A 27,877-nucleotide genomic window follows, 5' to 3' on the forward strand; every position below is an offset into this window, starting at 1 on the left:
TGAGTGCATGGATGGGTGGGTGAGTGCATGGATGGGTGTGTGAGTGCATGGGTGTGTGAGTGAGTGCATGGATGTTTGGGTGAGTGCATGGATAGGTGGGTGAGTGCATGGATGGGTGGGTGAGTGCATGGAAGGGTGGGTGAGTGCATGGATAGGTGGGTGAGTGCATGGATGGGTGGGTGAGTGCATTGATGGGTGGGTGAGTGCATGGATGGGTGGGTGAGTGCATGAGTGTGTGGGTGAGTGCATGGATGGGTGGGTGAGTGCATGGATTGGTGGGTGAGTGCATGAGTGTGTGGGTGAGTGCATGGGTGAGTGCATGGGTGTGTTGGTGAGTGCATGGGTGTGTTGGTGAGTGCATGGATGGGTGGGTGAGTGCATGGGTGTGTGGGTGAGTGCATGGATCGGTGGGTGAGTCAGAGCTCCAGATAAGCTGCGTATCTGCGTAAAATACGCATCAGAAATGCAGAAATACGCAGTAAAATAAAATCCAAGCGTATCAAATACGCAACGAACATTACAGATACGCTACAAAAAGAAAACTTGTGCGTACCATCAAAATATTGTGAAGTAACCCTGCGTATTCGATTAGCAAATCAGCAACTTATTTTGAAATTATAAACGGGCATTCTGTCAACCTTGCCAAACTCCACGATGACAGTTACATCAGGATCATTTGCCATCACTCTTTCTTGTGGAAGTATCGCGGTATTTTTGAGGCCTGTAAAGCTCTCGAACCCACACGACACCAGTTTGCAGGGACTAGATGAATAGTGTTTTTAAATATTTAACTTAAATACCCACATGTGTAAAAACCAGTGGGTAACAGAAATTTGAATACCCAAATAGAATTACTGATACCCAATGATTTTAAAATGCATGGGTAAAATACCCACAACACCAAAAACTTATCTGGAGCTCTGGTGAGTGCATGGATGGGTGGGTGAGTGCATGGGCTTGTGGGTGAGTAAGTGAGTGTGTGGTTGTGTGCATGGATCGGTGGGTGAGTACAGTCTGGAGTCATGTAAAAGGAACATACAGATAAGTCATCCAAAAGAATATTTGTGCTCGGAGATGTTTTCCTGACTTGTTTCTCACAAATTTATGTCTTTGCGTTACGATTCTTACTAAAACTAAGAGAAATTTAAAGATGATATTGTGAAACTTTGTTCTTTATTGCATGTAATTTGTGTACATTTTTCATAAATAAATTATACAGGGGAAAGAGTATCATGTTAAATGTGATTATAGTTATGCTAATAATCTGCAATGATTATTGTTATTTACATCAACAATGAATTACAAACAAAAACTGTTGACACTTCAGATAGTATAATGCTCAGAAGTAAACATATTTTCCCATTAATTCTATATAGAATTTCATCTCTGACTATATTTATAATTATCACATTTTTTAGATTTTTTAAAAGCATACCAAATAAATCTTGTTAAGTATGTTTGTTTTGTTTTTTATGGAAAAAATCCAAAACAGTTACAGTTTTTTGGCAGCAGAGATTGTCACTCAAAATATGCCTGTAGTAACATAAAAAATGGATATTTTTAGCCATCTTGTCTGTACATCTTCATCACCTATACCATGACATGTTTATCCACAGTGAGTGAGAACCCTATGTCAATAAACTGTCTCTTATAGTGACAGCTTGTAAGGAAAACAAAGCAGGGGGAGACACCTCCCCTGGAGATGTCCAACCCTCGTAAGGGGATCTCACTGGCCAAAATTACCTGCCCTCACAATAAGTGGTCAGTTTACATTGCATGGAGCGAATAATCCTGAGACGGTCAAGAATTCCATTAACTTTCACGATGTTCGTGCAATACTTATGGGCCATCCAGATTTTATAATCAAAAGACGATAGGTGTAATTTCATCTGTTTACTTTACCAGGTGATCTAGAAATCTCGTTACAGGTAAATACAGGTATGGGTTGAAAATCTTCAACGGCGACATCAGTTGGAGAAATTTCGAAAAACGTCACCACACATACAGGAGGGAGTGCTGATAATTTGTCAATTGTTCCTGATATTTTTCGTCAATTTTCCTTTTTGTTGTTGTAATTAGTGAAGCATGATCAATTTCATTCTTGAGTGCACATCAATGATTCGACAAAATTACAACCCGTACTAGTGTCTATGCCTTCTGGGGATTATTATCTTCCAGGTCAAAGGTTGAATCTTGGAGAATATTAGCAAAGATTGGATCCACATGTTTCAAGAATGCATAATGAATATTTGGTCCTTCCTGATTGAACTGATGCCAAAGAACTCTTTGTACCATTCCAGTCATCTTCAACACTATTTTTTAATTATTCAGTGTCCTGGATGATTTAATCTTTTCTTATAAATATTCATATGACATCAAAGGTCATGGTCAGGTTTTACAGTGGGCAATGCTGCCATTTTATTTCTTATTGTTTTGTTCTGTAAATAACCGTGTGCATCTATTAATTATTATATTTTGTATGGAAGTTGTATTATAGATTTCAGTCCACATATGTGTGTAAGATTGGATTATTATCCACAAAATATATATCACAAGGGTAATTTCAGTTTTTTTCAAGTAATATCAGTGGCAGTCGGGTGGCCCTGTGGTGGAAGTTTCTAATGATGAAATCCTAGGTTTGATTCCCTATATGGGAAAAAGTGTGAAGCCCATTCTTGATGTGTTTTAGAACTTACCCCAATAAGGCTGAATATTGGTGTAACATTTTACTTACTCACTCATTTAAATTGTAGAATGTTTCCGTGCTGATTGGATGATATCAACCACTTGATTATTTTGATTATTTGTGAATACTTGAAAATTGACATCCTGCGTGCATGATATCAGAAACATTTATGTGATGATTTTTATCAATAGGTGGCCAAGCCACCTAAGGTGCTGCAAATCATTATGCAGAGTTGCTGCCCTTGCTCTACCAGGATCTGCAGGTTGTTGGTTCGAAATCAAGATTTTGTTCCTTTGTTTGTCAGCCTTATACTTGACCACATGGGTTTTCCAAAACGATTTGTTTATTTGTTGTTTATGCCACCTATATGATGGTGATGTGTAAACAATAGAGTCTGAACCAGGCAATCCAGTGATTCACACCATGAGCATCGATCGAACCAATTGGGATACAATGACATGCATCAACCAAGTCAGCAAGTCTGACCACATTATCGTATTAGTCAGGTCTTACGACAAGCATAGCCGCCTTTTACGGCAAGCATGGGCTGCTCTAAACCAATTCTAACCCGGATCTTCACAGGGTTTCAAAGGGGTAAGCAGAGATATTTTATTTAAACTGAAATACAACTCACGTGGATACTGTTTTAACAAAAAGTGATGGCAATACATAAAGAACCACTGGTGGGACATTTTGTGTACAGCACACAGGTCACAAACAAGGCAAAGTTAAGCAACACTGGTGGTGGAGAGTAGGTGGATGGGTGACTGTAAGTGTGACAACAGATATTTCCTCGTGCTTCAATTCTACCCACCCTGAAGTATATGTTACATGTGGCATCCCCTTAGCAGTGAATGGGTACCCGGTGGATGATATGGTAATGTTACTGTTAACCTAGTGTCTCACAGGCAGATTGGGTTGTATACTCCCCAGGGAGCTGGGAATGAAAATCAAGTGCACACTGATCTATTTACCAGGGTAATAATAGTTTCACCCTTTGAGCATTCACTTGGCGAATTGAATCTGGCACATGATGAATTGATGTATTATTTACACCAAAATGCATCAAACGGAAGCTAAATGATGCCCCAGTTATTGATGCCTGATATTAACTAGCTACAGAGTGAAACAATAGTATCTGTGTCAATCAAGGTCCCTCTTGTTTAACTGTGTATGGAACATTACCTCAAACAAATACTTCCCTAACCCCTGTTCCGTTAGTTTGTATCATCAACATAGGTTTACAAAAACATAAAGGGGTGATGTAAAAGAAGAACTTGAGTCTCTGAATGATGAATTTACTGTATTTAGGATTTATGTTGATAATCTCCAACAAGGGAGAAGGCGGTAATAAGTGCTGCACTTGTGCCCAATCCCTTTGTCTTTTTCAAAAATAAAATATGTTTAATAATAATCTCCAACAAAGGCTAAAAAATAATTCATGGATATTAACCCCATACCAAATATTTTCTTCTTGTTGGAACTTTCCGAAAAGTGATTTAAATTATGTCTTCTTTATTTTTGTCTTGTTTTTTTTTTTAATTTCAAGTAATTGTTTTAAAGAATAAACCTCAAAAGGACAACATGTTTCATTTTACAACATAAGCTATAAAAACAAGCCAGACAAATGAAATTCATCTGGCATTTAGAAAACAAAAATGAAAATTCAAAATTAGATTATACAAGCAGATGGTATATGGCATTTCCATTGGGGCCACAGACAGGCAGGGTGGTAACAAGATCCTGGATGTATCAATGGAGTGCCCACCTTGCATGTCCTCATGTAAATATTGAAATATTGTAACTGTAGAACAACCTATTGCAGGTATTAGTTGACGTGTGTGGTCCCTTCATTGTCAACACATTGGTCCTGTGGATAAGGTGTGGACCTCATGATCAGAAATTCTGTGGTTCAAGTCACAATTTTTAAACATTTTGTGATGGATCTATACCGAAGCGTCACCAATTCTGTAAAATAAAAAAGTTGGTGTCCATAAATGCTACTTTTTCATCCATCAGCTTCTAAGAAATACCTATCAAACAATTTTATTATGACCACATTGTGTTCCAGTATTCAATGGCATCAATACATTATGCAATATATCCCATGGAAAGTGCAATGAATTTGTGATAAGTAGACATGAAACTTTCTATGAAGAATACAAAGGTGTGAAAGGTTAAATGTGATCCTTTCACTGTAATATATGATGGTATCATAGGCGAGCACTCTCCTCATGACATACCAATATTCTCAAAATCCAAAAGAATACATAAGTGATGTTTGTTTTTCTTGTTTTCTTATAGCCTTTCGCAAACACCTGGTGTAATCACTGATTTTCAGTGATCCATTCATATCATCGTCACCACTATTTTGCCTTTACACCCAATGGAATCGGTTTCAGTAGATAATCAAGCCTGGTTATTCTCTGGCTTTGATGTTTTATATTTGTGATATTCAGGGTGATTGTGGACTTCCACGTGTCTAACAGTACACATTACAATCAGTAAGGGATGTTTTTAGTGGAGAAATCAACAAAACCATCCTACAGTCCAGAATTGCTATTTGTCTTCCATAGGTTCTAGGTTCTTATGCAAGATGCAAGAGATCAGAAACTGTTGGGACATTCAATTTGTGTATTAAAATCCTTTTTTAATGAGTAACGAGGTAAGAAATGAAACCACTTAAATATCTTGCTGATGTTACAGTACCAAGGTGTTCATGTCACCATGATGTCAAGCAAAATTGATGATATTTTCTTTTTAAATATAAAATATCAATGCCAGTGAATAACCAATCTTGATTATCCAACAAAACAGATTCCAAGGGGTGTAAAAAGCCAAGTAGCTGTAAAATGTATATGACAGGCTCACTGAAAATCAGTGATGACACCAGGTGTTCGTGAAAAGGGTGAGTATGTCCTGCTTCATGCCTGTTCATCAGAAAGCTACTTGTATTATTATCCTCCAAAAGTTAGTGGGTATATTTTTGGGTTTTATGCCGCTTTTAGCAATATTCCAGCCATAAAACGGCAGGGAACACCAGAAATGGGCTTCACACATTGTACCCATGTGGGGAATTAAACCTGGGCCTTTAGTGTCATGAGGGGATGCTGTAACCACTAGGCTACCCCACCACCCCATCCCCAACGACAGCTGATTATGCATCGCTATTGGGATTCAGGGTGAGACCAGGTCCCCAGGAACCTCTGCTTGGTCAGTTAGGCTCCGTGTCAAGGCTGAAGCTTACTGCATGTCATCGTTCACTGAGGGAGTGGATTGTTGCTCATGCTTTCAATCACTGGTTTGCCTGATTGGGAATGATTATTTACAGGCTTACATTATATTGCTGAAATAGTGCTGAAATATTACTGAAAGCAGCATTATACACCACCCACTCCCTGATCTTTGGAGGTTCATCAAAGCCACTTACCAGTAATGGTGAAAGCTTTTTGCTAAGTGCTTCCATCCAGAATTTTATCTTCATTCTGCATGAACAAGTTTTTCGATACCAGTGGTTAGGTACAGGTAATAAATATATAAATGTTGGATCTAATTAAATCTGGATGTGGGTGTTCATTTTCACACTCTGTGTTTTGTCATTTTTCTCATTATACCTGTGGATACAGATGTTGTGTGGGGTTTTCAGATCCAAATTGGCCGATGACAACTAAAGTAGAGTTACAGGTGAAAAATTAAATTTCAAATATAAAGGCGTTCAGCCATGGCCAATTCCCACAAAGTCATATGTCTAGCTCACAATAAACACTTCCATTTGTTAAATACAAAGTAAATAATCTTTAGAAAGTTGGACTCACTGACGTACATTTGTAACAATTTATTCATCTTCTCCCTCGTCCACATCATTTGTGGATGTTAATGCATAAAACATGATCTCTCCTAAACTGGGTATATTTACATTTGAAATAAAAAGAACCCTAGAGGCAGATGATGTGACTGAAAACCCATTTTCCCTTGAGAACTATGATCTTTTGAAGATTTTAATTGAGTAATAACCCTCCACGGATGGATAGTTAGCGGTAACCCTTTTTACCTCATATCTGAGGGTTTATTGCCCATATCCTTCAATGAGACTTATTCATAACGTGAGAAAAAAGAAATGTGCTGAAAATGCTAAATGTTTCGACATGCGTTTTAAAACCTGGACAGATATGATATTTATCTGTTAGCTATGTTGTTGAGGTCAATGTCAGTGTTCAGCAACACGTTTTTTCTGGAATGGAGTGATATGATCAAGATATTTACCTCATTTCTCATGCAGCTCAACTGGAGGACACATTTATCATACACCCTCCAAATTGACCTTTGTCATCAATAATGTAAAATATGCCATATATCTTTTACGAATTGATAAACACAAAAGTTGAAACCCAAATTTGGCACATGATTGATCATCCATTAAGCAGTAAGGTCCTGTCACAAAACACATCCATTTACTATCTTCACTATGTATTTTTCCCATCGTAGTTTCTTCATCAATTTCTTTGTTCATCACTATCATGGAAACTTTGTCCAATGAGAAAGGTAAATTTGGAATGTGCGGAATATGTCCCTATAGATGTGTTAAACAGATCAAATATTAAACTGTATCAAACTGTTCAGGCATCACCGTTTCACGACCGCACGATGTGAAGATGTTTACTACAAACAGTAACAAGTGCTGTTAATAGATGTCTTCAAATGGACATAATCATTTGTACCCGCTGTCGAGTAAATCAGCCTGAAAGACCGTACACGTTTTCCCATGTCGCGGTTGCTGTCTCGCACCATGTGACCGTGCAATCGGCTCCACGAGACAAGTTATGGATCCCAACTATACTCTGTTGTCCTTCACCATTTTTACTTGGATAAACACCACCCAAACGGAACGATTGTTCAATAAAGGACCTTTCAAGACCAATGTGCAATCCTGAATAGCCAAAAGACTTTCACATGCGATGGGAACGCTCTTGCTGAATTGATAATAAAACCAAGTAGTCTGATTGTGACCATGTGGGTTAGCGTACATGAATATCTATGCCTTTTCTTGTTCAGTCATGCTTCACATTTGTCAAAACTATTTGCAATTTCCGTCATATTATACGAATATTGTGACAAGCACCAAGACGTAAATTGCCAGATCTATGGTGGGAACAAGTTAATTTCCAATCTAACAGACCAAGTTATGTCACATTGTGTGTTGTGTAAAGGCAGAGTTGAATGATACCTATTGATCATTAGTTTTAAGTTAATGCTAATACAATAGGAAGGTACCGTTGTATTAGCGTTGTGTTAAGTGATGGACGCGCACAATTTTACAAGGTTTGTTTAAGAAGCCGCAGGGGATGAGGCTGTTGTAGCATGCAGCATTGTAGTGGCCTCATTACTACACCGACAGATAAATGCCACTTAAAGGGGCCGAGGGACTGAACGCTTTACCGGCTGAAAGCTTCTTTACCTGTCTCACCTGTGCTACCTGTCGTTAGGATGCTTCAGGTGTAATGTGAAGTTCAGACAAGATAGAAGTGTTTGTGAACATTCCTCGTTTACTGGATTCGGATTATCAGAGAGTTTCTTGTGCAGGTAAGAAGGAATATTTTTAATAATGCGATGTTTTACCTGTGTTATGTACCTGTCAGGTATCAGTGGAATGCAAAAGTGGGTTAAAACTGAAGGTACAGGAGTGTCTCGAAATGCAGGATATGTTGCCAGGATACATATTATTCATATATTACATATTCAGGTATGTTTTAAGTTTGAAGTATAATATCAAATTAATTGGTTTACATACTTGTAAAATGAACTGACAAAATTCTGAATATGTTAAGTTTTTAACTTTTATGGTGTTTTCATTTTGTCTTTCTCAGGTAATACTGTCACCTCTGTTCATAATAGGGGTGTATTGTACCTCTTGCTGGAAATGTGAAATGAAGGACATCTATGTTAGGTGGCAACAGGGTAGGGGGATGGTCGATAAAAAGAAAGCAGGTATTGCTCTTCCAAGGGTTATAGGTGGTAAAGAATATATATACTAGTTATATTTATATGAATTTGAATTAAAACCTGTCTGAGATGTTGTGTAAGAAAGTAGACCAGCTTGGGTGGTGTTGGTCGCCATATGTATTGCAATGTTTACGTCTCAGTGATAGACAATCTGGGTGACGTATACATGTTTTCTATTCCCTTTTTACAGTAATGTTTTTATTATTGAAGAGTGAGAAACGTGTAGGTATGCTAGTACAGAGTTTCAAAATTATATTTTAATCGAATATGCTCACATAGCTTGCAGAGTGAATCTTCTATTTTGAAGGATCAGAACAATTTGTCACAGAATTTATGACATGAAAAAATCTATTCAAGACATTTTTTACATTTTTTTTTTCAAATGTTATTTAAAATGCTATTGTACCTGAACGGGTTTCCATAATTGAATTTTGATGCTAGATTGTAACTTGAGAATGAATACAGTTAGCTATAGAAAACATAGTTCTATTTGAAGCAAGTGTTTTCGGTTGATGGGTCTGTGACTCAAGTTTCAGGGCAGCGTGATTTGATATATGTAATGCTCTGATGCAGCATATGGTGATGGTTGTTGATGGTAATGTCACACACACACACACACAAACACATAGACACAGACACAGACACAGACACACACACACACACACACACACACAGACAGACAGACACAGACACACACACACAGACACACACACAGACACACACACAGACACACACACACACACACACACACACAGACACACACACACACACACACACACACACACACACGCGCGGTGGGGAGGACAAATGTTAGATGTGTGTCATGACCAGGATTATGAGGATGTGCTCTGATTGTCATGTACAGGATAATGTGTTGTCTGGGGACTGCACCATATCTTATTATATTTTTTTAAGCAAGTGTTTTCAGACTGCACCATATCTTATTATATTTTTGCATTTTGAAAGTTAAGATGAAGGGTCTTGCACAAATAATGCTGATCTTTAAAATTTCAAAATCTTTTTTTGAAATTATTGAACATTTTTAGTTACCAATGCCATCAACATCAGGGCCCCATTGCACAAAGCGATCTTAATACTACGACTGTCGTAAGCCTGTGTTAAAGTATGGGAGTTATGATTACCTTAGCGCTAAGATAGCTTTGTGCTAATTAAATTTGAATAATGCCACACTCAGTGGACAAACCAATGGTTGATATAATGAGCATTATCTTCCTTGTCAGATTCTTATTGGCTAAGCCCCATTCTTTTATTTCCAATGTACTCCGCTAACATATGAGGTACAGTCTTATATTCCCCACTTGAATTTCCAAACTGTTGACATTACATTTGCAACATACCAACCACAATTTTGTATCTCTAATTTATAATGTAATGCATTCTCCGGATATTTACAATATTTTTCAACTGAAATAGATCTAGCGAGAATAATTTGTTTTTTGTTGTCTGCTAATGAATGAAGTGGATTAATGCCTAACTGTGGTATGCTTACTGATTTGGGCCAAAGCATGCATACATAAGACATACTAGCAATATTATTAGGTGTACGGTAAAATAAATTTGTTGTCCACCAGCCCCTCGAGTGACATGGGTTGACATACCCTCAATGTTAGGTTATATTCCCCTTACCTGTGGGTTCTGGGAACATAGACTAGCATAGAGGGTACATCAACCCATGTTTCCCCCACCTGTGGACAACTTATAATATTCCATGCCTCCAAGGATGTGATGACACACAATGAACCAACCCTGGCCACTGATCAAGTTTAGTGGCCTCTTACAACAAGTGAGTGAGTGAGTATAGTTTTATGCCAATGTTAGCAATGTTCCAGCAATATCACAGCAGGGGACACCAAAAATGGTCTTCACACATTGTACCAATGTTGGGATTCGAACTTGGGTCTTTGGCGTGACGAGCGAACGCTTTAACCTCTAGGCTACCCTTACAACAGGTAACATCAGGGTCTGTGAGATGGTGTAGCTACTACAGTAAGGGGGAGAGTGGAGGATATATATTAACATCAGGGTCTGTGAGATGGTGTAGCTACTACAATAAGAGGGAGAGTGGAGGATATATATTAACATCAGGGTCTGTGAGATGGTGTAGCTACTACAGTAAGGGGGAGAGTGGAGGATATATATTAACATCAGGGTCTGTGAGATGGTGTAGCTACTACACTAAGAGGGAGAGTGGAGGATATATATATTAACATCAGGGTCTGTGAGATGGTGTAGCTACTACAATAAGAGGGAGAGTGGAGGATATATATTAACATCAGGGTCTGTGAGATGGTGTAGCTACTACAATAAGAGGGAGAGTGGAGGATATATATTAACATCAGGGTCTGTGAGATGGTGTAGCTACTACAATAAGAGGGAGAGTGGAGGATATATATATTAACATCAGGGTCTGTGAGATGGTGTAGCTACTACAATAAGAGGGAGAGTGGAGGATATATATTAACATCAGGGTCTGTGAGATGGTGTAGCTACTACAATAAGAGGGAGAGTGGAGGATATATATATTAACATCAGGGTCTGTGAGATGGTGTAGCTACTACAATAAGAGGGAGAGTGGAGGATATATATTAACATCAGGGTCTGTGAGATGGTGTAGCTACTACAATAAGAGGGAGAGTGGAGGATATATATTAACATCAGGGTCTGTGAGATGGTGTAGCTACTACAATAAGAGGGAGAGTGGAGGATATATATATTAACATCAGGGTCTGTGAGATGGTGTAGCTACTACAGTAAGAGGGAGAGTGGAGGATATATATATTAACATCAGGGTCTGTGAGATGGTGTAGCTACTACAGTAAGAGGGAGAGTGGAGGATATATATTAACATCAGGGTCTGTGAGATGGTGTAGCTACTACAATAAGAGGGAGAGTGGAGGATATATATATTAACATCAGGGTCTGTGAGATGGTGTAGCTACTACAGTAAGGGGGAGAGTGGAGGATATATATATTAACATCAGGGTCTGTGAGATGGTGTAGCTACTACAATAAGAGGGAGAGTGGAGGATATATATTAACATCAGGGTCTGTGAGATGGTGTAGCTACTACAATAAGAGGGAGAGTGGAGGATATATATATTAACATCAGGGTCTGTGAGATGGTGTAGCTACTACAATAAGAGGGAGAGTGGAGGATATATATTAACATCAGGGTCTGTGAGATGGTGTAGCTACTACAATAAGAGGGAGAGTGGAGGATATATATTAACATCAGGGTCTGTGAGATGGTGTAGCTACTACAATAAGAGGGAGAGTGGAGGATATATATATTAACATCAGGGTCTGTGAGATGGTGTAGCTACTACAGTAAGAGGGAGAGCGGAGGATATATATTAACATCAGGGTCTGTGAGATGGTGTAGCTACTACGAGAGAAGTGTGACATTTCAGATCTATGCTGTCAGACCTAAGATTGGTCACAAATTTCCAGTTGGGGTCACGGGTGGCCCAGTTTTCTCAGATGCTGTGATTTGTCATGCAGAGTTGCATCCCTTAGATGTGCCAGAAACCTATGAATGCGGGTTCAAATCCTGATTTGCCCTGTTCGTCAGCAGCATACCCATGCTCGTGTGTTTCATCAAAGTGTGTCATGTTGACAGTCTGCATCACTTTGAGCTTCCCAACAAAATGAAGCTGACAAGCTGTGATATAACTGAATGACTGAATCCAAAGACTTCAATAAAACTCACTCACTATTTCATATCTGTGGTAGATTATACAATAGCATAGCATCAAACAAAATGACTGATTAAGTTACTAATTATCAATTTTATTAAAAATATCACAATTGGGGCCATGATATAAACTAAAAGCAATAAAACCATTACCATAGTACATCATGCTATATCAAAGGCATGAGATATTAATCACTATCAAACAGTGATAATACAGGTGTAAGTGAAAAGGAGGGCGTAACCTACACCACCAGTGGCACCCATCACAAACACATGCAAAGGCACAAGAAAAAAACATGAGAACACATGGTCGAAAAAGGGAATTGCATTGGACATCATTTTTGTCATGATCCCTCAAATTTGGAAATGTCCTCCACATGTCTACCATAAAATGCTTTGAAAACTTTACTGAGGCCTTGAATATGAAGGAGTGAGTGAGTTTGGTTTTAGGCCGCTTTTAGAAATATTCCAGCAATATCACGGCGGGGGACACCAGAAATGGGCTTCACACATTGTGCCCATGTCAGGAATCGAACCCGGGTCTTCGGCATGACGAGGGAACGCTGTAACCACTAGGCTACCCAACCGCCCCGAATATGAAGGAAGAAACAAGAGAGAACAATCCATCATAAACTGTGCCATCCTCTGATGACATCATATGGACATGACATCCCAGCATGTCTTAATGTCCTTTCAGTCACGGTGACATATGTCAATGGGAATATACAGATCTACTCCAAATTGAAGATCCACCAGAGTCCTACTCCATAGAAACATCAAGGGTTCTGAGATAGTCTGGACCCTGTTCTTCAAAGCAATATAAACACTACAACTGTCATTCAGTGAGTTCACTCCCTGAACCATATCATTTTCCCTCACGCCCCTGGTCTTACTGTAATGCCCTAAATGAAGCAAGTCTAGATTTTCCACAGGTTCTGGGTCTGTTATCTTCTGAATCTCATCTCATTGGGGCGTCTTTTCAATTGAAATGTTTGTTATTATCAGAATTATACATTTCCAGATACTAAGTGTCTGCCTATACTGACATAAGTCTATATTTTAGGATGGATCAAGTAACAATTATCATATATGTTCTCTTTGGTGAACAAAGCGCAGGACAAATAAAGTAAGCTGGAATGTGAAACATGTCTAAATCAGTAATTTTTCTCTCCAACATATGTGATCTCCAAGCCATTATTGCTCTAATGATCGAAAAAATTAAACACATCCTCATTTAACTATAAGACACAATGACTATGCACTAAGTTGGCTTCATTGTGCACATAAGTTAGTTCACGCAGATTCAAACGCATGGCTGGTCATAGTAACTGTTTATCTGTCCTTCGAGAACAGGCTCTAGTGTTTGAATAGTTTCAGCTTTCATCAAAGTGACAGTCTCCTCATTTCTTTGTACTCCAGTGTCAGTTACCATCTCAGAAACCGTATTTCCATAAGTAAATTCCTCTCTTCCACAATTCACTTCTCAAAAAGGTATTTCATTCTTAGTTAAGTAGCATCATGATTGAGTGGGTTGGACTCCACCACTTACTGCCCATAGTGCAGTCGTTGGGGCAGCCGTAAGTCTCCACATCTTGCACTCAGCATCATAATTTCAGTTACTATTATGTATGGGAATTATATGCAAATCTCCGCTACATAATATCAGTATCTGTATTATGTCCTGAATTATTGGTATGATTGATAAGGAAATGAAGTATGTCTAGGCAGTATCTATCATATTTTAGATGATAGTTACAGCAGACTCAAATTGTCCTAGTTAAATCGTGAGGGTGACAGCCCAAATGATCCAAAGCTGGTGTTGGGAAATGGTCGGAATTTTATCATCGGTCACTGACCGTAATCAGTTTGTTCTAACCAATCAATCATAGAATATAAGCAGTTGCATTTTTTCTTTATTATCCAGAAATTGTATGTGGAAAAACATAACATGATTTGAAATTTGAAGAATTGTATTCATCAATAAAAATATGGAATATTAAGGATATTGAAGTTGAATGCGTTTATGACATAGTCAGAAACATACAATGGAGATTTCATTTGATAGTGGAAAGGATTTTGTCGCTTTTATCTATGTACAATTATTGGCAGATCAAAAGAAGCCTGAACATTTGGAATTATATTTGATACCAAACAGCATATGTCTCCACAATTGATAATGATCACCTACAAACTGATTACAGCATTGGTTCAAGGTAACAAATCAATCTCTGTATACTCCCCAGGGAGCTGAGAATGATTCTTGAGTGCTCATTGATCCAGTGACCAGGGTAATAGTAGTGCTTTCAGCATGCCCTGAGTGGTGTATGCCCAATATAAATAGCCTGTTATAATTTTTATTATCATTATTTTCTGATACTGTAACAATTTGGTGCGATGTGATTCACTGCCAGTTTAACCCCAGTTCATACAAGTGAAATTTTCATATACAATGATCCCTCGCTACAACGCTACCTTTGTGGTCCAAATAATTGAAGAGCGTTATAGATGAGTACCAAAAGTGGTTACTGGTTAAAACAGAGTGAGGGATTATAGAGGTGCTGGTTTGGAGTCAACTGTCTGGTGTATTGGACAAGAATCTTGGTTTTCTCCTATATATACTGATAATGCCCATTGTAAAGAGTGGTTCAGATTACACAGGTGTTAGTTGAAACACTGTAAATTGTAGCTTCCTAAATATATTTTAGAAGCAGTTAAATTTCCCGAACCTAAAAAAAAATGTTTTTTAAATTCCATGAACCTGATAACAGACATCAGACTTTAGATATCAGACAAATACAATAGTATTCTGCAGTTTATTATAATGCTGAGTGAGTGAGTGAGTTGGGTTTAATGCTGTCGATGAACAGTATTTCAGTGATATCCAGTGCATCAGTTAATATGAGTCAAAAGCCTGTAGCAGTACCAGTTAAAGATGTCACTTTGATTAAAACACAAACATTGATATTCTACTGACAGACCAAGGATCATAATCAGGCTGATTCTGGGATTGACACCCTCAGATCCTGGCATGATTAAGGAACACAACTCTGCACATCAAGCTGTGTCACATATGTTTTTTGCCATTGTGCCTTTTAACAGAAATAATTGCCCTGCTGATATTAACCCCATTTCATTTACTACAGATTCAGTAATTCCTCTTGCATGATTCAAGGTTGACATACTAAACTATTACAAGCAGTATCATAGCACCATCATGGCGGTCGGGGACAACAACATTGCATGCCAACAGAGAACACCTCTTTTTCGACTCTCACACATTGAAAGATAATTGTTAGTGTCTCCACTTAAAGGCACTGATGCTTGGCCAACCAGTAAGTCTGATTCATTCTGGAAATATTTCAACACTAAGTTTACTATACAAACTTGAAGTGTTATTGTGGATGCCTGCGATATGTTAAGTAAAGAAATGACTGCCTTTGTTGCCGTTTCTATCAGAAACTACAATAGCATGGGTAATCCAACACAGCTGCAAAAGAAATTAAATAGCAGTGCAGTGAAAAAGGACCATTATCGAAAAGTTTAATTTTTTAGCTTTAAATCCTAAGTTGGTATGTTTCATCCATTAAAGGGCTCCAATCACCTCTCTATATCTTTGAAGATAAGGACACAATAATATGTAAGGACACATTATAAGGGATATGCGTTATATGTTCAATCAAACCCTTAAAAGAGCTATGAGTAGGCTTATAATGGAACATTATTTCAGAGGTGGTACATTAAATGTTAACAGGCTTTTAAAACTTAAGCCATCATGATGGGAGTTTTATTTGACGCATCAGTGACAAAAATGATGTCCGATGCAATTCCCTATTTTGACTTATACCATATATTCCCATGTTGTTGTTTTTCAGGTAAACAATTGACTTGCCTTTGCATGTGTTTGTGATGAGTGCCACCAGTGGAGCAGGATATGCTCACCTTTTCACTTACACCTGTATCATCATTATTTGATAGTGATTCATAAACAAATGCTTATGAAATGCGTGTTGTGCAATGGCTATAGTTTTCTTGCTTTACGTTTATATCATTACCCCAATTGTGATATATTTAATATAGACAGAATTGTAGCATGGAATCTGTTTTTAGCAGAGAGTTCTTATGAATAAGGAAAGGGCTGTGTCGCTTTTATTAAGTATGTCCTGTCGCTTTTATTAAGTATGTCCGTTCGCTTGACATGACAAATATTACAACCGAATGTAAGAAAAATATCATTTGCTTTTATAACGAGGGCATTATGTCTGAATTATATATACAATGTTTGGATTCTATAATTTGGTTGATGTCACATTTGGGCTGTTTTATATGGTTCAAACCTTTGGATGCCATATCGGGAAAACAGGAGAAATAAAACAAAATGTCAAAATGTCAAACAATTTATTTGATATATTATTTCCTTCCCTGGTGATGCTAAATATTGCATGAATGATATTGATTTTATAATAATCAGAAGATCAGAATTTAGAATGTTCTGCTTCCATAAAATCATTATGAGAGCATGTATCCGAACTTTGGAGTGTTCAGTACCAGTGTTCTACATTTTGATGACACCATGGTTACATCAATGCATATAAAACACATTAACTATATTTGGAGGAATTAAGGTATAAATTTTAGATTTAACCAAGAAAATTTCATAACCTAAATGTTAAGAATTCCAGGAGAGAAGGATCTCTATCATCTATCAAGTTTCCTAAATTTTTAATTTGGGAATGATATCCTTTATTACCTTGAACAGCATTACAAAGAAGTGAAAGTTTGTGTTATGAGCATTGTGGGCTTTTCAGGTCTAACACCGAATAGCTGGTAGAGATTAAGTCCTCTTTGTACTCTGTACCACTCATACAGATGTTGTGAACACTGATCGGGAGTGAACATCTCACTGGATTAAACTGTCTGCTGGTGTAGGATAATGTAAGAACAGTGTTTTTGTCAAGAACTTGGCAACCATATTTAGGCCACATTTTTGTATTTTATGGTTTTAAGATTTTGTAGATTATTGTCTCCTGGTGTAGGATAATGTAAGAACAGTGTTTTTATCAAGAACTTGGCAACCATATTTAGGCCACGTTTTCTTATTTTATGGTTTTCAGATTTTGTACATTATTATCTGCTGGTGTAGGATAATGTAAGAACAGTGTTTTTATCAAGAACTTGGCAACCATATTTAGGCCAAGTTTTCTTATTTTACGGTTTTCAGATTTTGTACATTATTATCTGCTGGTGTAGGATAATGTAAGAACAGTGTTTTTATCAAGAACTTGGCAACCATATTTAGGCCACGTTTTCTTATTTTATGGTTTTCAGATTTTGTACATTATTATCTGCTGGTGTAGGATAATGTAAGAACAGTGTTTTTATCAAGAACTTGGCAACCATATTTAGGCCAAGTTTTCTTATTTTACGGTTTTCAGTTTTTGTACATTATTGTCTGTTGGTGTAGGATAATGTAAGAACAGTATTCTTATCAAGAACTTGGCAACCATATTTAGGCCACAATTTCATTTTTTGTGATTTAGGTAAAAAAGTTTATTTTAGATACCTGAATACTTTTCATTTAAAAGGCACTACCCCGGTATTTACATCATTTGAGTATTAGGTGTCTGCAGTGGCCAGATACAATAGATATTTACAATGCACATATATCAGTTATTATTGTAAGAAATTGTAAAAATAAGACATATATATTTATATTTAGACATACATATTTTATTTATGTGTCACATGTGTATGTGTACACATTAGACATAAAAACGTGCGTAAGTACATACAACACCGGGCCATGAAAGGCCGATGAGACACAATGGACATCAAAAACATTATTTATATGAAAGAATTATAAGTTATAGGTTGCAAAACCCGATAAAAATGAATTACAGTTTTAAGTTACGTGCAAACATTTTTTAAATAAGTGCGGCAAAAGGTTTTATATATGTGTTACAGTTCATTAAGAACAGTAACTGGTCCACAGAAGAGAATGAAATAATAAGAAATAACAAATTGTATTTTATCATTTGTCCTGGTTGCATCATCATATGACAAATTGGGATGGGCAAAAACGATGAAATTATTCATATTTTATTGTTTTATTTAAACCTTTTCATTATGGTTAGTTGATAAATAAGCTGGAATATGAACAGAGGGCCTGTCCTAGAATGATTAGAGTGAACTAAGCAAATTGGTTGGTATTTAGTAAACAATTTTTTTTATATGACTTGGACGACAGGCTTTAATTCAATTTAGACCCTCCAGGTGGAAAAATGTACCAGAAAAAGTCCCGAAGAAGGAACCAATCACTCGTGTAGTTTCACAGACTGGACAAATTGCAGCCATTAGAAAAACAGTATATTCCTTCAGAAAAAGACTTTTTTCATCCAACCTTGTGTAAGTCGATGGTTGCATTCCTTCCGCAATACAAATGTGCCTAACCATTCTATACATAGCACTTACATTAGAAAGAACTTTCTATCATTCAACAGGAATGAAAAAATCCTTTTGTCCTTTTCTTACACACTTAAACAGATCTGTAATGTAAGAAATAAGACAATTTAGACTAAGAGAGGGTTAAGTCAATACCAGGTGTTGTAAGGATACTTTGATGTCTACAAGAGGTGTCTGTGATTGTTTAATGGGGATTGTATGTGAGATAATTCATATCTATTCATCTATTCATCCATCATGTGACTGCACGTGTTCATCCATCATGTGACTACACGTGTACATCCATCACGTGACTGCACGTGTACATCCATCACGTGACTGCACGTGTACATACATGTGACTGCACGTGTTCATCCATCACGTGACTGCACATGGACATCCATCACGTGACTGCACGTGTACATCCATCACGTGACTGCACGTGTTCATCCATCACATGACTGCACCTGTACATCCATCACGTGACTGCACGTGTACATCCATCACGTGACTACACGTGTACATCCATCACGTGACTGCACGTGTACATCCATCACGTGACTGCACGTGGACATCCATCACGTGACTGCATGTGTACATCCATCACGTGACTGCATGTGTACATCCATCACATGACTGCACATGTTCATCCATCACGTGACTGCACATGTTCATCCATCACGTGACTGCACGTGTTCATCCATCACATGACTGCACGTGTACATCCATCACATGACTGCACGTGTTCATCCATCACGTGACTGCACGTGTACATCCATCACGTGACTGCACGTGTTCATCCATCACATGACTGCACGTGTTCATCCATCACGTGACTGCACGTGTACATCCATCACATGACTGCACGTGTTCATCCATCACGTGACTGCACGCGTACATCCATCACGTGACTGCACGTGTACATCCATCACGTGACTGCACGTGTTCATCCATCACATGACTGCACGTGTTCATCCATCACGTGACTGCACGTGTACATCCATCACGTGACTGCACGTGTTCATCCATCACATGACTGCACGTGTACATCCATCACGTGACTGCACGTGTTCATCCATCACGTGACTACACGTGTACATCCATCACTTGACTGCACGTGTACATCCATCACGTGACTGCACGTGTACATACATGTGACTGCACGTGTACATCCATCACGTGACTGCACGTGTTCATCCATCACGTGACTGCACGTGTTCATCCATCACGTGACTGCACGTGTACATCCATCACATGACTGCACGTGTACATCCATCAAATGACTGCACGTGTACATCCATCACGTGACTGCACGTGTACATCCATCACGTGACTGCACGTGTACATCCATCACGTGACTGCACGTGTACATCCATCACGTGACTGCACGTGTTCATCCATCACGTGACTGCACGTGTTCATCCATCACGTGACTGCACGTGTTCATCCATCACGTGACTGCACGTGTTCATCCATCACGTGACTGCACGTGTTCATCCATCACGTGACTGCACGTGCTCATCCATCACGTGACTGCACGTGCTCATCCATCACGTGACTGCACGTGCTCATCCATCACGTGACTGCACGTGCTCATCCATCACGTGACTGCACGTGTTCATCCATCACGTGACTGCACGTGTACATCCATCACGTGACTGCACGTGTTCATCCATCACGTGACTGCACGTGTTCATCCATCATGTGACAACATATGTGTTTGCCCATCAAAGAGTATTCGTGTTTGGGCTTCATTGTTTACCAAAATTTATGTCTGTGTATTTGTGCGTTTTGTCTTGTCTTCGGGTCTGTCCGAGGGTCCTTGTTTTCTCATACTGACCTCATTTTGTGGTACCCAAATTCACTTTAAAGTTTATGTAGCCTTTAAATCGTCCCCCGTTTCATTACAGTAACCTAGCCGTGAACCATGAAACGTTCATACCAGACTCTTGTTTTCCGACGAGTCAATATTCATCACGTGACAGGTCAATACTGATCATGTGACGAGTCAATATTCGAGGTCAGTGCCAGTCACATGATTTGGAGGTCTACATTGAAATGTATTGTTCCATCATGTGGTAAGGATTATCCAATGGAATTGCAGGATTCTTAATTATGGTATAACAAATAAATATAAAACATCAATGATAGAGAATAACCATCCCCCTGTTGACTGACTTCTATAAATAAAAGATTCTTGGGACCAGTTCTACCCTAGTTAAAAAAGCTTTTTTAAGCGATCGCCATACTAATAACAGTTGGCCTAGAAACATTCTGTGACTATCCAGGAAATAGTTTTTCTGTCAAGTCAGTTGAGATTCATTGGAAATAAGTACAAGGTCATAAATCACAGTTCCCATTAGAGAACAATAAGAGGTTTAAATAGCCCACAAAATATTCAATTGATGGTCATTCCACATGCTTATAACAGCTAATATAAGACATCAATGACAGAGAATAACCTTTTCTCAGTACCCCACCTAAAAAACATCCCTTACTTGAAGACTGATTGTAATGCGTACTGTTAGACACGTGGAAGTCCACAATCATCCTGAATATCACAAATATAAAACATCAAAGCCAGAGAATAACGAGGCTTGATTATCTACTGAAACTGATTCCATTGGGCAAAATAGACAAAATAGTGGTGAAAATGATATGAATGGATCACTGAAAGTCAGTGATAACACCAGGTGTTAAGTGATGACACACATCTAACTGCTGCTTAAGTGTAATAATCTTCAACGTGATGTAACTTATTTCACCTCCTCTACTCTCTTGGGCTGGACGATGAATATAAATGTGACTTTGAAAAATTGGAATGGGTTGACAACCTTTTCTTGTTATCGCAAAAACCAATTTTAAGATCTTAACTGAAATTAATCTCTTTGAAGCAGAAGAAACGCAGTAATGGGATGTAGAGTTTGACTGATGAGGGAAGGGGAGAAAGTACTTCTGTGCAGGCCTTGTTGTGACAGTCCTAAGGTACAGTATTAGTCAAAGTCTAGTGAGTGAGTGAGTGAGTATGGTTTTACGCCGCTTTTAGCAATATTCCAGCAACATCACGGCGGGGGACACCAGAAATGGGCTTCACACATTGTACCCATGTCGGGAATCGAACCCGGGTCTTCGGCGTGACGAGCGAACGCTTTAACCACTAGGCTACCTGACCGCTCCAGTCAAAGTCTAGAAGTACATCATTAACAATAGTGAGGTTTGGGTCTAATGCCACTTTGGAACAAACAACCAGTATGGGCTTGGTGCTAAGAAACCAAGAATCATAATCAGACAAGTTCTGGACTTATCTAAGGGGTGCATCTATGCACGAAGAAATTATTGTTTTAGACAACAGCCACCCGCACCCCCCACCCCCCCTCCCTGCCCCTTTTTACCAATAACACAATTAGTGACACGGTTCAAATCTGCAGCCTAACGATGGCCTAAGTGCACTGTCTGCTCTGCCTCTAGTCCCCTGTCCTGACTGTGACAACCCTCCTGTACATGCACACATGCAGCCATGCATGCATGCACACCTTCCATAACAAACACATCCATATCTTCTATATACACACACATACATATACCTGCAACCACGAACACAGACAAAAACACACACTTTCCATAACAAAAAAATGAATGTGTCATGTATGTTTTATTGCCATGAGTCTTCTCAGCCTGTACAGAATTGTCGATATAGTCCTGTTATCTTACATCTATTGGTTTCCCTGCAGTATTTACATTAAAGCTTATCTTAATTACTGTGTAGGAATGCTGAATATGATTTAGACTTGACAGTATTGAATAATCAGACCATATAAGCATGATTTGTATGTGTTCTGATTTCTACAATTGATGTTGCATGGAAGATAAGTATTAACAGATTAGTAGAGCTTTAATAGATGGCTTTGTCTGGCTTCCCTTGAATTGGAACACCCCAGACAAACTAACAGTTGGTAGAGGCAGATCTGATCAATGTCTCGGAGCATGGGGACTCCAGATCAGCCAGGTAGCAGCGTAGTGTTCTCCGTAGTGTCTTTAGTGTTCAGGGTAGTGTCCAAAGTGTTCAGGATAGTGTTCAGTGTAGTGTCCTGGACAGTGTTCAGGATAGTGTCCTTAGTGTTCAGGATAGTGTCCTCAGTGTTCAGGGTAGTGTCCTTAGTGTTAAGGGTAGTGTCCTTGGTGTTCAGTGTAGTGTCCTGGGTAGTGTTCAGGGTAGTGTCCTTAGGTTTTCATGGTAGTGTCCTTAGTGTTCTGGGTAGTGTCCTTAGTGTTCAGGGTAGTGTCCTTAGTGTTTAGGGTAGTGTCCTGGATAGTGTTCAGGGTAGTGTCCTTAGTGTTAAGGATATTGTCCTTGGTGTTCAGTGTTGTGTCCTGGGTAGTGTTCAGGTTAGTGTCCTAAGTGTTCTGGGTAGTGTTCATGGTAGTGTTCATGGTAGTGACCTTGGTGTTGAGGGTAGTGTTCAGGCTAGTGTCCTCAGTGTCCTGGGTAGTGTTCAGGCTAGTGTCCTTAGTGTTCAGGGTAGTCTCCTTATAGTTCAGGGTAGTGTCCTTAGTGTTCAGGGTAGTGTCCTTGGTGTTCAGGGTAGTGTCCTTAGTGTTCAGGGTAGTGTCCTTAGTGTTCAGGGTAGTGTCCTTAGTGTTCAGGATAGTGTCCTGGGTAGTGTTCAGGCTAGTGTCCTCAGTGTCCTGGGTAGTGTTCAGGCTAGTGTCCTCAGTGTTCAGGGTAGTGTCCTTAGTGTTCAGGGTAGTGTCCTCAGTGTTCAGGGTAGTGTCCTTAGTGTTCAGGCTAGTGTCCTCAGTGTTCAGGGTAGTGTCCTTGGTGTTCATGGTAGTGTTCAGGGTAGTGATCGAGGTAATGATCAGGATAGTCACCTAGGCCGAGGTAGTGCTCAGTGGAGTGCCCTTTGTGTCCGTGGCCGAGGTAGTGATCAGGGTAGTGTCAAAATATCAGCACACAACAGCCATTGTGGCCAACTGTTCTCCATATATTAAGCCTCTCTCATGAGTACATGAGCTCCCATCTTTGGACACCATCCTAGGAGATGTTCTTTGTAATAAAGTTAAGGTGTCGCTGTATCATAAATCATTACACATACTACAGCCGTAACTCAGTAACTCTCAGTGGTCTATATGGTGTTGAAGAAGTCTTTAAAATATCATAAACAGTATCCATGACTCTCAGGAAACCATCAGTCATATCTGACCTAGCTACACCAAAGATCACAACTACGTTCAATGAAGAAGGAAATATCACAATAAGTGTACAAGTTATCTACTTCATCTTTCATTGATGAAGAACAGATATCATTGTCTTGACTCCATGATTATGATTAAAAAATCAGGTTATCAAGACCAAATGTTCATCTTAATATGTCTCTGTAACAATTCAAGGATGGCCATATACTTAACCTGCCCTATGATCACCCTCCTTACAGCTCTACAGGGCAAATATCACCACACCAGACAAGATGGTTTCTACAAAAGTAGGTCTCATTAATCAAAATGTGAAGGATATTGTAATTTCAGGGTGTGAAAAATTGAAATGCAAGTCATGAAACGCGGCCTAGACTCGTGATTCAGGAACAATCATTGAACCTCAAACCTGAGCAGATAACTATCTCTGATTATGGGTTTGGTTATCAAGGAAAGGATCAGACTGGATGCCCGAGCCCATTGGGTTATCTTGAGTTCCAGTGTAGGCGATAAGCTAGAATTATTTCCTGCTATTCTTTTCTGTCAAAATCAGCACAATGATGATGCATTCTGGGACAGGAGTTGGAATGAGTTGCTTTTTTTGTTGTTGGACATTTTGATGTGTTTTTTCACAAGTGACATATAGGTTTTTACAAGTATCATGGGGGTCTTTGAAATTGAAACTTATGGGGATTTTATTATGTGTTTAAAAAACATAATTGGAATAAACTGCTTGATATTGCTGCCATTTGAACCTAATACTACATTATTAAAGGATATGGGGAGCAAAAAGTTTCAAAGATATTTCTATGGACTAAAGGAATAATAGTGTCAATCCTCTAGCGAAATAATCCCCAGCTAATGATCGTCTCAGCCATAACATAGAGATAAGGATATTGAGACCTAGATAGAAAAAGAACATATAGAGAGACAAAGACATTTGTAAATTCACCATCTTCCTTCTTATGCCAACTCCCTTTCGCAAAAAGGATTTATCTACTGAAATACTTTTTAGTTACGAAGCTAGCTCTAATTAGTGTCACAAATAAGATGTTGTCATGAAAGCAATGTGTTTTATTCAAGGTAAAATTGAGGTATAATAACTTGTAATCATAAAGATAACGACATTAGATTTGTTGAAAACAAATACTATTGACATATTTAAAATGTTCTTGGACTTTGTAAAACCATAATCTGAGCTATAAGCAATCCTAAGAAAATATTGTCCACCATTATTGTACAAAGTAGAAAGTGGCATCAAAAGTAACGATTAATTATTTTGGACAAATTGATAATCATATCAAGTAAATCACTATACAAGGATACGTACATGAGAGTAATACTCATTAACTGTCACTGGATGGATAATGCAAATATTAACTTAGCGCAGTAACTTAAGTACCTAAATCATATGGTATCACCAAACTCATTCCCTTAGCTAACTTAGCTAATGGCCAGTTATTCGTTGTACACGTTGTACAAAGCTATCTTAGCGCTAAGATGATCGCAACTCCCATACTTTAGCAAAGACTTATGACAGTCGTAGCGCTAAGGTTATTTTGTACAATGGCACCCTGGGAACTGTTGTTTATGTGAACCAGGATTGACTCTACACCTGACTGACACTAGTATTGGTGAAATACCCACAAAACAAACATTTGATATAAATTACCCAAATGGTTATTCTGTCATTCTAGACCATATAGAATATGAAAGCTCAAGCGCCAGTTGACATGAAAATGACTTATATGAGCAAACCCTATACCAACAATGTAGCCATGGGAGCTGTTTATGTTTTAGAGTAGGATTAAGTACTATAAATATTGTCCCTTGAACCACCTACTTGACTCACAAAGATCCCATTTAAGTGACCACCTTGACAAATGCTCGGACATTCCTTAAACAAGAGTCACACTTCCACCAGAGGGACAACACCAAGAGAAACTTTAAAGAATGCACTTGTGAGGAGTTTTTTTGGTGTAGAATGTACCCAGGCCATTCTTGTGCCGTCAAATTACGTAGATGGGGAGAAAGTAAACTATTAAATAGACAGTGTCGTGACTGAGTGGCCGTGATTGAACAAGCAGGGCATCTACAATGGGTGCGTTGATGCTTAGTGTTTGGTGCCGGTTCCTCCGTACACATTGGTCAAAAGGTCAAGGGGGACACAAACATGGCACCAATCACGCCAGACAATATGCCATTTAGGAAACGCCATAGACTAACATCTAGCCTCTGAAATGAACATATCTTACAGAAAAAAACAGTTGTTAAATTATCTTAATTAAAATATAATAAAAAGGAGCACAGAGTCTCTCTTCATTTTCAGATACTGCAGTAATCTAGATTTGCCAAACATTATAGACTTGCATGGGCTATATTGGATATATTTGTATCAGTCTGTATGACAGACTAGAAACTCAAGTCATGTAGCAGTTATGCATTTTATACCATCGTGGTATTCAGTGCAAAGAGATCTAAGTTAACTATTCTTTAAGGTTGGTCTTTTCACTGTCACCTGTACAAGTATCCGATAATATCAACTTGATCACAATATCAAGTAGTGTTCATTATGTGAGGTAAGATATTAATATTGACTATATTGGCTTTCACTTGTTAGTTGGTGGTGTCTTGCAGGTGCAATTCCATTAACTTATTCTCCAAACTTTCCTCGAGCAAAGTCCTTTGAGGAAGAATTTGTTTTGTCCATTTGCTTTTTAAGAAATATCGAACATAATTATTTGGATGGGGTGGTTTTTCAGTGCAACTTTGACACTAAACTTGTAAATTATTTTTTCATGTTTTTGAATTCCCTTTGGCTTGGTTTATTTTATTACTGTTTCTGACACTTACTTTATATTTATCACATAAATCCTTCAGCAAAGGATTTTTATATTTTTCAAAATTCAATTTGGAAGTAGGTATTCTATAAGAAGTATAAAATTTGAAAATATGTCTGCATGGTGAAATAAATAAAAGATAATCTAAACATACCAAAGAGATGAATCTATACGAGTTAATAGACTTACATCACGCTGAAGTGATGATCAATTCATAGGTTGCGTTATGGTTAACTAGTTTATTGATTGTGATAGCGTGGGAAACACTCTACTATCCCTCACACCAGTTAGGAGAGCATTACCAACACAAGGAAAAAGTTATTATTAATAGAGATGTACTAAAAAACATATATTTATTCAATAAATGGGCCGTGGGAATACACAGCATAAAGCATGATCCAGCATGCTATGGTTGTCATCCTTATATAATGCTGTCTATGTATTTAATGCTGTGTACATATTTACATTAAGAAAATTGTTTAAAAAATCGTAAGGGTGTAAGAGAGTTTGTACTTTGGCATATTACTTTGAACTGCATAACATTCAGTTGAAAGGTTTTAGGTATTTGATGGACAGGGATACACACTTTGTCAGCCAGGAGACCTTGAAGAAAATAAAAACGTAGATATCACATTTATTTGATTAAGTTTTATAGTAAATTGGATATTTCATATAAGAAATATTACATATGTATCCACAGAGAACATCTCCATGTCAAATGTAATGCCTAGGTGCCATCTGCCAGAATGTACATTCAAATATGTTCGCTGAATGTGTTGTAGTTAAGGGAGATGGATGATGCTTATAAGTTGTGTTTGACAAAGTTGTTTAATAAATTGCCTCTAATACCTTAAGACCGCCTCCGTGGTCTAGTGGTTGAGCGTCCGCCCGGAGAGCGGAAGGTCCGGGGTTCAATCCCCGACCGCGCCATACCAAAAGACATTAAAAGCTTGTACTTGTTGTTACCCTGTCTGGCGCTCGGCATTAAGGGGCTAAAACAAGGAC

At 38.4% G+C, this 27,877-nt stretch overlaps 1 protein-coding gene across 3 annotated transcripts in view; it reads left to right on the forward strand.

Annotated features, from left to right (window-relative positions):
- Window positions 1-7,787: 7,787 nt before the first annotated feature.
- The window catches only part of LOC124132664 (protocadherin-11 X-linked-like), a 58,363-nt gene continuing 38,273 nt past the window's right edge, over window positions 7,788-27,877 (forward strand). The window contains exon 1 of one of the 3 annotated variants that reach the window (XM_046496693.2): window positions 7,788-8,266. The gene's annotated coding sequence lies outside the window, so the exon portion shown is untranslated. Of the gene's footprint in view, window positions 8,267-21,736; window positions 21,825-27,877 lie in introns of those variants that run through there. The other 2 variants (XM_046496690.2, XM_046496691.2) reach the window with 2 other exon arrangements.

Source organism: Haliotis rufescens, unplaced genomic scaffold, assembly GCF_023055435.1.
Source record: "Haliotis rufescens isolate VD_foot unplaced genomic scaffold, xgHalRufe1.0.p SCAF_7, whole genome shotgun sequence".
NCBI classification, from domain to species: domain Eukaryota; kingdom Metazoa; phylum Mollusca; class Gastropoda; order Lepetellida; family Haliotidae; genus Haliotis; species Haliotis rufescens.